Source organism: Budorcas taxicolor, chromosome 3, assembly GCF_023091745.1.
Source record: "Budorcas taxicolor isolate Tak-1 chromosome 3, Takin1.1, whole genome shotgun sequence".
NCBI classification, from domain to species: Eukaryota; Metazoa; Chordata; class Mammalia; order Artiodactyla; family Bovidae; genus Budorcas; species Budorcas taxicolor.
Genome location: NC_068912.1, coordinates 7374353 through 7386048, shown reverse-complemented (window position 1 = coordinate 7386048; position 11696 = coordinate 7374353).

Genomic DNA, 11696 nt, shown 5'->3' with positions numbered 1-11696 from the left:
AATGCTCTATGATGCACTACTGTTCAATGGTTTCACCAAGGGGTTTCTTGTGAAGCCTGAACTGACTAACTTGTAACTCACATGACTCTCCCATTTTATATTTTCTTCTTATTATAGCTGATTCACTACCACATTTCCCTCATACCCTTTTGATATTCATGATCTTTTGCCTAATTTATGTATAGGTGTATTATATCATTAGTCTCCAATACTACATGTGCAAAGTTAATACACATACAGAAAATATCTTCCCTTAGGTGCTGGGGTCCAGCCCTGGTGGATCCAGGGTAATTCGAAGGGGAGATGGAATCGATGTCCTAGGAAAAAACTTATTTAATTACAGATATATAGAGAGATTAGAAATGGAATGTGTAGTAGGAAATATTAGTGGAGAAAAAGATGCTGAATAACTTGGTTTACATGAGATACCAATAAAATTCCAAGACAAGGAATTTGCACCATCTATGTTGGGCCACCAGTGTCACTTGAATATCAGAAGGTGCCCCTCCTTGGGCTCCTTCTCGCGTGGAACTTAAAAGCCGGGGCAAGTAAGTAGACGTGGTGATCACCCACGCTCCAGATGGGAATTCCGCCAGAAAAACGGGAAGCAAGAAAGAAACGACACGGGAGAATCAGTCTTTCCAGAAAATGATCCGATTTCTTTATTTTTTAGGTTTGCTTATATACCTTATGTTATACATAGGGATGAATACAGAGTCACGCAAGGGTCAGCAGACCTGACCCTTGTAAATGTATAAAAAAAGGTCTTAGGGGTTTTACATCATCTTCTGGCCATGAGGCCTGCTGACAGGATCCTTTCTTTCTGATAACCAAAAAACTTATTTTTTCCAAGGGTGTTTTTTCTTAAACCAGGCACCACCCTCCAAATAAAGTTGCATTCCTATAGGGTGAGAGTGTAGTGGGTTACAATCAAGAAAGGAATTTATCTAACCTAAGGCTAACATGATTAATCTTAAAGGTTAATACTTATTTCTCCTATATGCTAGTTATATTCATTATAAGGGCAGGGAATATGGAGATTTAGCAGCAAACATCAACCCAACAAATGAAAACCCTTCACCAATGTTCCCCTTAAGATCTATTTAGTTTTAAGATAGTGATAAAGTTGCATTTTTGCATAGCAAGGACACAGTGATTTATAACAAAGTACAGTGATCTATTACAAAAGAGAAAATTCATTAACTCAAAAAGTCTAGTATTGCTAACATCAAAAACTACTATATTTCCTTTTCTATATTCCAAACACATTGATTAATATATTCCCAGGTGCCTAAGGATATGGAGGTCTGGCGGCAATCATTGACTCAACAATGAGAAAAGCCCTATGCTAATTAAGACTTTCAAAATACTCCAAACTCTCTGTGCTGTTTATGATTGAGAGGTTGTCACACAAGCTAGTCTGTCAGCAGAGAGGTTTGACCTGAAACACCCTTGTCACACCCAGGGCAGGGAATTAGCAGCAATTATTGGCATGACAAATGAAAAACCCTTCATCAATATAATTCTTAACCAACCCACTATACTAACAATTTCCAACTTCCCAAAAGAATCTGCCTTCAGCAAGTCCAAAACATCTCGTGCCTCTCATGGCTGGGAGGCTGCAAACAATCACATGTGGCCGGACGAACCTGTACAGGCAGGCTAGATAACCTTCAGAGGAGTTCATAAGTTGAAACACTCTTGTCACGCCCAGGAATTTTTATTGACTTGGTACTGTAAGTTAACTCCTTCTCAGAGAGAGGTAATGGGGGTCAGCCCCCTGTAAAGTCAGGGGTATAGGTGAGAGCATAAAACAGTGAAGTAGGTAGACTCTGGTTTTGGGGGTAGATGCTCAGGAACAGGGGGTTTCCTGAGGCTCGATCCACCTTTGCATATACCGAAGCCTCCTTCCTCATGACCTTTGCCATGGGTGGAGTTCCTCACAGTGGCTCCCGGCACTTAGGTTTTCTCTTTATACAGAAGACTAATACAGAAAATCTTAGATGTGAAAACCCTATGTCTAAAAGTTTAAGTTGTTTTGATATAAAAATAAAAACTTATAAGAAGTTGCCAAACTGAATAGTGTTTGTTTCAGAATCATCAGTTTTACCAATTTTTAAAATTCACGAAAATCATTTTTGTCACTGAAATTTTTAATAATTTTATTTATATATTTATTTTTGGCCATGCTGGGTCTTCGAGGCTGTGCAGGCTTTTCTCTATTTGAGGCAAGTGAGGGCTACTCTGTAGTTTCAGTGCACAGGCTTCTCACTGAGGTGGCTTCTCCTGTTGTGGAGCACAGGCTGTATACAGATGCCCGGGCTTCATTAGTTAGCTGCGTCACATGGGCTCTGTAGTTTCAGCTCCCTAACCCTAGAGCACAGGCTTGGTAGCTGTGGCATATGGGCTTAGTTGCTCCAGGGCATGTGGGATCTTCCTGACCAGGGACGGAACCTGTGTCTCCTGCATTGGCAGGCAGATTTTTTACCGCTGAGCCACCAGGCAAGCCCCTGTCATTGAATTTTGTCTAGTCTTGGTAGTAACAACAACCAGAAGACTAAAAATAATTCTTGCTTTTGGTAAAGCTGTGGAAAGTGGCTATGGCAACTAAGTAGTATTCCTACCTGGAGAATCCCATGGACAGAGAAACCTGGCAAGCTACTGTCCATAGGGTTGCAAAGAGTTGGACATGACTGAAGTGACTTGGCATGCATGCATGCAGCAACTAATGCATATTTCATGTCTTGGAAAATTTTTCGGACAACATAGTTTTCTGACAGGGCCAATGTATCAAGTTAAAATCATTGTGTGTGTGTGTGTGTGTGTGTGTGCGTGTGTGCACTCAGTCATGTCCAGCTCTTTGTAATCCCATGGACTGTAGCTTGTAGGCTCCTCTGTCCATGGAACTTTCCAGGCAAGAACACTGGAGTGGGTTGCCATTTCCTTCTCCAGGGGATCTTCCTGACCCAGGGATTGAACCTGCATCTCCTGCATTGATAGGCAGATTATTTACCACTAGCATTAAAAAGAGGATAGTTTTAAGGGTAATGGGTTCATGATCACTTGGGGAGGAGAGGAGTTTGGAGGCATCAAGTCTACTGGTTCAATAAAACACACTGGCTAAATTTCAGAGACAACAGTCCATGATGGGGTTCAAAGATAAAAGAGAAGAGTTTTCCACTGCATCAGTTCAGTTTCCTGCCTTCTACTCCATCTGTTGCTCCGGCTCGCATCCTTACTCACTGGATCTTGCTGAGGGGTTCCTGGTCAATGCTTACCACTATCCTAGAAAATAGAGCAGATGAGGTCATAGCACCATCTGTAGGTCCCCAGCCAGTAAGACAGTTTGAGTTCTTTAATCGGATTCTCTGAGGCGTTCTGAGGGGTCACGTGGTGAATAAGTCAAAATCCAGAGACAAATAGCTAACATCTATTGAGCGCTTATTCTGTGGCAACCACTTTAAACACAGTATTTCTTTTAGTCTCCATAGTAACCAAATGATGTTTTACAGTTGAAGAATTGAAAGTTTAGTCAGGAGAAGTCACTTGACTGAGATCACACACATGATGGCAAAGTAGTGAATCCAGGGTTAGGAGCCAGACAATTCAACTCCAAATCTTATGCTTTCAACCATCACCCTGGATGTCTTAATATATCTACGAAGAAATGGTATTACCCAACTGGTGATTCTGCTGAGGCTTGTACATATTTGCAGGAAAGAGACTTTAGATAATGAATACTAAACATATTAGAGACACTATCTTCTTGAGAAATTTCATTTGCTAATTTATGGATTTTTATTTTTAAGAATTTGCTAAATCTACCCTTCCTCCAACCCCACATCCTCCAACTAGAAGAGTTTAGTGTTTTTTCCTTTCTGACTTTCTAAGGTAGGCTCTGTTAATGCACTATGTAATGGACTGAGTGACATACCCAGCTACCATGTGGAGAGAGGTTGAACACTTTAGTAAGAAAGGAGCAAGATCCACTTTGGGGAAAAGGAAAATGTTCTCCTTGTTCTTCACCCATCCTTACCACATTGAAAAATTGTTGCTGTTCCTTGTTAGGATTGAGATAGGTGTGCAGTGAAGTGAAAGGCACTCAGTTGTGTCCCAACCCAGGGGTCCCAACCCAGGGATCGAGCCCAGGTCTCCTGCATTGCAGGCAGATTCTTTACCAGCTGAGCCACAAAGCAAGCCCAAGAATATGAGTTGGTAGCCTATTCCTTCTCCAATGGGTCTTACTGGCCCAGGAATCCAACCAGGGTCTCCTACATTGCAGGTGGATTCTTTACCAACTGAGCTATCAGGGAACAGATAGGTGTAAATATTAATAGAATAGAATTTATCTTTTGCCACTAGACACCAATTAGGTTTCTTTGCCAACATCTCATCAATGTGTTTCATGTTATAATACAGTTCCAGATTAACCAAGGAGGGGCAGGAAGAAAGAAAGAAACTTCAAACTGCTAACTCTCACTCTGCATCCATTTCTCTCCAAAAGAATAAATATGATATAAAATTATATTAAAAGATGTAACATTAAAATATATAGTACCCATATACAGACACGGTAATTTAGCAAGGATCAGCAGCTTAATATTAGATATGAACCCATGAAACAAAAAGTTTAATGAAATTTGCTCAAACTGTAAGAACCAGAATAATAATTCATTAGTAAAGTCTTAAAATTTTGGAGGAAAAACTGTTAGCACTTGAAGCAATAATAATGCAGCTCAGTGAAATTAGTAATTAAGGTAATTTGTAATACTAAGTAAAACAGTGACAAGTGATGATTTATATCTCTCTTTTATGATTTTTATTATTTCAGGATCGAGAATATAAACACAGTACTTTTGAATCTATAGACAATTCTTCATTATATATAACTGTTCATGAAATTTCAGGATCATCAAGGCCTTTGATTTTCCTTGGTTTAGCTGATCCTCTTTTCAGTGCTTAACACTCCCACCAGAAATCTGCATCACATAAATGTCACTGTCTGCAAAGATGGCTTTTGTAAGAGTTGGAGCTGAGAGAGAAAGGGGGGAAAGGAAGATAGGGAAATGAATGGCCTGAAGTGTTGAGAGGAGACTATAGGAGGGCAAGAGTGGAAGCAGGAAGACCAGTCAGCACGTTATTTCAATAATCAAGGCAAGAAGTGATGGAAGCTTAGACCAGGCTGGTAATTAGAACTTGGCTTTAAAAAAAGTGGTCGAGTATATTTTGAAGGGATTTCCTTGATAGCTCAGTTGGTAAAGAATCCACCTGTGCCGGGAGCCAGCACGGGAGATCCCACCCATGGCAAAGGTCATGAGAAAGAGACCTGATGGGCAAAGGCGGGTCAGGACTTGAAGGACTCCCTGACCCCACCCATGACAAAGTCATGTGGAAGAGGCCTGTCAGACAAGGCAGATCAAGACTCAAGGGGTCCCTTAGATCTGCTCGAGCATCTACCCCTGAAACCAAAATCTGTCTGTTACACTACACTCTTCTGACATTAAGAGGGGCTATCCCCGACCACCTTTCTTTGGAAAATTAACTTAGAGCTCCATTTAATAGTCTCCTGCATATAAAAGGAGTGTCTCAGCTCAAACCTCTCTGCTGGCAGTCTAGCTTGTGTGACAGGTTTATCCACACTCCTGCTACTATGCACATGATTGTTTACAACCTCTCAACCATAAACAGCACAGAGAGTTTGGAGTATTTTGAAAGTCTTAGTTAGCATAGGGTTTTTCTAAAGATAAAAATCATGTTGGTGAAGGGTTTCATTGCTGAGTTAATGATTGCCACCAGGCCTCCATATCCTTAAGCACCTGGGAGTGTGTTAATCAATGTAATTGGAATGTAGAAAAAGAAATATAGTTGTTTTGATGCTAGCAATACTAGACTTTTGGGTTAATGAATTTTTCTCTTTGTTATAAATCACTGTACTCCTCTTTCTTTGTTATAAATCATTGTATCCTTGCTATGTAAGAATGTAACTTTATCACTATGTTAAGACTAAGCAGATCTTAAGGGAAAACAAGTTTTCTGATTGACTAACCTTTATCAATAGAAAGAAAGACAGGGCCATAAAATGTTAATCAGTCTTCAGACCAGAAGATATTGTAAACAAACGTAAGACCCTTTTAAGAACAAAGGTATGCAAAGAACACTGTCTTTAGATAAGGGTCAGAGCAGCTGACCCTGCATGACTCTGCTTCTTACATTTATCTCTATGTACAACTTAAAGTATAAAAGCTTCCCTGAAAAATAAAGAGATGGACCAGGACCAGTTCCACGAAAGCCTGGTTCCCCCGTGTAGTCTTTTCTGTCTTACTCTCCTTTTCATGCTAATTCCCATCTGGAGCACAGAGGTCCACCGTGTTTACTTATTTGCCTGGGCTTCTAAGACCTGAACAGGAAGGCACCCTGCATGTTCACTCCCTCGGGAGACCGGAAGGACACCTGCGGCCTATGTAAACAGTGCAAGTCTCTTGTCTCAAGACTTTATTGACTTTCTGTGTAAACCAAGGAATATAAGCCTCTTTCTCTCCTCTATTCTCTTAACTGCAAAATCTTTCCTTATCTCTCTCAAAATCTATATATCTCTCTTGCCTCACCATCCACGCTTCAGATACGCTGGATCCCACTGGGGCTGGACCCCGGTACACCTGCAATGCAGGAGACCCTGGTTCAATTCCTGGGTTGGGAAGATGCACTGGAGAAGGGATAGGCTACCCACTCCAGTATTCTTGGGCTTCCCTTGTGGCTCAGATGGTAAAGAATCCGCCTTCAATGCAGGAGACCTGGGTTCGATCCCTGGGTTGGGAGGATCCCCTGGAGAAGGAAATGGCCACCCACTCCAGGATTCTAGCCTGGAGAATTCCATGGGTATTTTGAAGATGAGAGAAAGATAAAAATCAAAGGATAACTCCAGGGTTTGGGAGCTGACTGGGGAGAAAGATCAGGAGTACAGTTTTAAATATATAAAGCTTGAGATATTAGTAATGTGTTGACTTGGCATTCCCAGGTCAAAATTTTTTTTTGAGACAATTAGTTGCTTGGGCCAGTTGACAAGAGTGACATTGAGGCATACCCCCACCTCTTACTTGGCCTTTTCCTCAATAGTGTATATAAGGCAGAACTGCCTCCTAAACATTATCTAAAATCCAGTCTCAAATCTAATTTCAAAATACACTCTACTCTCCGTATTCACAGTTTCATATTCAGGATTTTCAGTCTTCTCTGGGTTTGGTTGAATCTAAGAATGGGGAATCTGCAACACGGAAGGTCCTCTGGGGTATAGAATTTTATATAAGGTACTTGAGCATCCATGAATTTGGTATCTACCAGGGTCCTGGAACAAATTCCTCTGTCCTGCTCTGATCACTGCAGGACAACTATGTACCATTCCATTTAAACCTATTTTTGAATCTAGAGAAGTTTATTGCCACCCTCCTTCTCAATACATTTCACTGAAGTTATTTTCTCTTTCAATTTCTGCCTCTTTTCCCTTCCCTCTTGGGATGATGATATCATACCACCTTAATGGGAAAGCTTGGGGGTCATCTGCATTTTTCAGTTCATTAGATCACTTTCTCACGATCCTTATTTCAACTTTCTCCAATCTTAAATAATGAGCTTTTTCTTATGCTCTAGGGCAATGGCATCTCACTCCAGTACTCTTGCCTGGAAAATCCCATGGACAGAGGAGCCTGGAAGGCTGCAGTCCATGGGGTCGCTGAGGGTCAGGCACAACTGAGCGACTTCACTTTCACTTTTCACTTTCCTGCATTGGAGAAGGAAATGGCAATCCACTCCAGTGTTCTTGCCTGGAGAATCCCAGGGACGGGGGAGCCTGGTGGGCTGCCCTCTATGGGGTCGCACAGAGTCGGACACGACTGAAGCGACTTAGCAGCAGCAAGCGTAGTTCATCACTTGTATTTATTTTTCTTTAATCTTATCTGTTTCCTTCACCAGACTCTGAGTTCTTTGCACAGAAATTGTAGTAGTTCTTTACAAATATTTATTGAAGTCAAGAATAAATGAATGAATAGTTTCAAGCTACCTGGCCTTTCTGCCTTTCTGGATTTGGGCTTGCAGTCCTCTCTCTAGAATATTCTGTCTCTCTTGGTCTTAAGGCCAAGACTAGATTGATTTTCATTAATGCTTGAGTAATAAGTGTCTCTGTTATTTAGACCCACCTGTATTATTAAGCACTGACTTTTCATAAAATGTTGGTTGGAGAATTACATGATCTTCTATTTGTGACTTCTCCACTTTTGCTGCCTTCATCTCTAAGGGAAAATAATGATAACACCATGTTTGATAGCTTTCAAAAAGTCTTTTCAAGCATAGTACTTTGTTTTATCCTGACAAGAATGAGAGTTGGAAAAGGCATACCAGACCACCTGACCTGCCTCTTGAGAAACCTATAAGCAGGTCAGGAAGCAACAGTTAGAACTTGACATGGAAAAACAGACTGGTTCCAAATAGGAAAAGGAGTACATCAAGGCTGTATATTGTCACCCTGCTTATTTAACTTCTATGCAGAGTACATCATGAGAAACGCTAGGCTGGAAGAAGCACAAGCTGGAATCAAGATTGCTGGGAGAAATATCAATAACCTCAGATATGCAGATGACACCACCCTTATGGTAGAAAGTGAAGAGGAACTAAAAAGCCTCTTGATGAAAGTGAAAGTGGAGAGTGAAAAAGTTGGCTTAAAGCTCAACATTCAGAAAACGAAGATCATGGCATCTGGTCCCATCACTTCATGGGAAATAGATGGGGAAACAGTGGAAACAGTGTCAGACTTTATTTTAGGGGGGCTCCAAAATCACTGCAGATGGTGATTGCAGCCATGAAATTAAAAGACGCTTACTCCTTGGGAGAAAAGTTATGACCAACCTAGATAGCATATTGAAAAGCAGAGAGATTACTTTGCCAACTAAGGTCCATCTAGTCAAGGCTATGGTTTTTCCAGTGGTCGTGTATGGATGTGAGAGTTGGACTGTGAAGAAAGCTGAGTACCGAAGAATTGATGCTTTTGAACTGTGGTGTTGGAGAAGACTCCTGAGAGTCCCTTGGACTGCAAGGAGATCCAACCAGTCCATTCTGAAGGAGATCAGCCCTGGGATTTCTTTGGAAGGAATGATGCTGAAGCTGAAACTCCAGTACTTTGGCCACCTCATGCGAAGAGATGACTTATTGGAAAATGATGCTGGGAGGGATTGGGGGCAGAAGGAGAAGGGGACGACCGAGGATGAGATGGCTGGATGGCATCACTGACTCGATGGATGTGAGTCTGAGTGAACTCCAGGAGTTGGTGATGGACAGGGAGGCCTGGCGTGCTGCGATTCATGGGGTTGCAAAGAGTCAGACACGACTGAGTGACTGAACTGATCTGAACCATAGGCATAGCTGAGTTACTCTCTCGTTTTATATCCCTTCAATTTGTTCTTTTGGATTTTCGATCCCAAAGTAGTTTGAAGGAAAAACCATGTCTGTTAAGTTTTACCATGCCACCTTTGAGAAGATAACTGCAAAGGGTGATATAGGGTTGTAGATAGGAAGCAGTAATTTTGTACAGTTTTTGAAGAGCTATTGTTTATCAAAGAGCCCTCATGACATAACAGCTCACAATAAGTCCTCTATAAAGTTTAGTGTCCATATTTTCTCAAAACAATCTCTCCTTTTTGATCACAGATTAGTTTTTTTCCCCAAGTCATTCTACCCCTCCTTGGGCTCTGTTGCTGCAGCTCCAGCATCAGTGAACCTGCCTAGCTTTCTGTGCCATTTGGCCAAGGACAGTGCTCCTGGGATCAGACCAGTGGGTGAATCGGTTGTCCTTCTCAGCCACCTGTTTTACAACCTGGGGGGATTAAAAAAAAAAACAAAAAAAACTCTATCTCTGTTTTACTCTGAGTTTGGGAGACTATTTCTGCAGTTTTTGTGACGTAGCTCTAGGGCCTCAGAGGCTGTAGTTTCTCCATTGTAACAACAGAGGGCACCAATGCACCCTCTAAATTTAACTTTCTCCCAGATCATGTGAGTCACCAGTAGCTTCCAGGACATTAAGATTTCAGACTTCTGGAGGTGAAGGAATTCCCTGTCATAGCTGGCTCACATCGACTTTCCAAAAAATATCTGCAGAATGAACCCTGCACCACATTATCCTCCTCCATCTGAAGGGCAGTAACCTTGACAGGAAAAGAATGTGATTCGCGTCCTTTAGATACCACAAGGGGACAATACATGGAGGAAATGTTTAGAGGGAGTGCCAAGAAACACAGTTAGTCATCTGTAGGAACTTTGCAGTCCACCGAGAAGGAGTCATGATGAGAAAGGTTCTAGTGGTCACTGTAAGCCCAAGTGTAGAATCATAAAAATAAGCAAATCTTACTGAGATCCCACCTACTGTGTGTCAAGTACTCCATGAGATAATCTACTTTTGTTATTTTATTTAATTATAGCAAGGCAGATGGCTTTCCCTGCTGGCTCAGATGGTAAAGCAAGGCAGATATTCCATCCTGTCTTCAAATTAGCCAAAGAAACTATGTCTAAGAGAGTTCGGTTAGTTTACTTAGAGTTGCATAGACAATTAAATGGTAGATTGAAATTAAGTCTGACTCTGAAGCCAGGGTGTGGCCTTCAGACCCACAGGAAAAGCACCAGTCGAAGGCCCTGGCTCTACCTCCTTCTAGAGCTGCTTCTGACATTAGAGAGGATGTGGGTATTGAAAAGATGGTAAATGTCATGACAGACCACCAAAATGGTCCACCTAGCTTAGCTGTAGAACAAGGCAATGAGAACAAAGTCTCTTGAAATACCGGAACAAATGGGTTCTATTACAGAATACTTGGGTGGCCCAAAGTTTATGATAATCATAGTTCCTTAGCTCAAGCTGCTATAACAAATTACTTGAGACTGGCTGGCTTAAATAACAATTTATATTCTCATGATTCTGGAAGCTGGAAGTTGAGATCAGGATACCAGCATAGTCCGGTTCTTAATGAAACTCTTCTTGCTTTGCAAACTTCCAACTTCTTGTTGTGCCTTCACACAATGGAGAGCAGAAGGAGAAGGTAAAACCATTTGGTGTCATTTCCAGGGCTCCAAAGAGTTCTGGTAACACAGTTGTTTATGTCTCAATGCAGCAAAGAATTCAGTGAGAGGCAAAGTGGTAGATAAGAAGTGATTTATCAGAACAGGACGCTTGTAAAGCTTACAAGCAGACAGGCAAGAAATGCTTCGCCCCAAGAATTTACTGCACTACAGTTTTATAATGAAAGGAAAAGCAGGGATGGGGAGAACTTCTTGTTCATTCTTGAGTAGATGTCATGCTTCTATCAGCAGCTTCTCCTCCAGGTTCAGCAGGGGAGTTTTCTTATCCCTACATGGACAAGTTAGGTCCACAAATTAGTGTTTTTGATGTGTTCAGAGAGCATATCCTATAGATCATTAACTTACTGAGCTCATTGGGCAGGATGTGGGTCTCACGCCACCATTGTTTTATTGCTTGGGGGCACGTCTCACGCTTCTGTTGCATGGTTTTGTGGCTAAGCAAACCTGTTTTCTTGGATAATCTTTAATTTACAAGGGTCTCCCATATTTTTTCTACTTACAATCCCCTAGGGAGAGTCACTGTTTAATCACCTACTTTGTCCCTTTACTCTGTCCCTATCAAAAGCAAGCTTTCCTGCATTTCT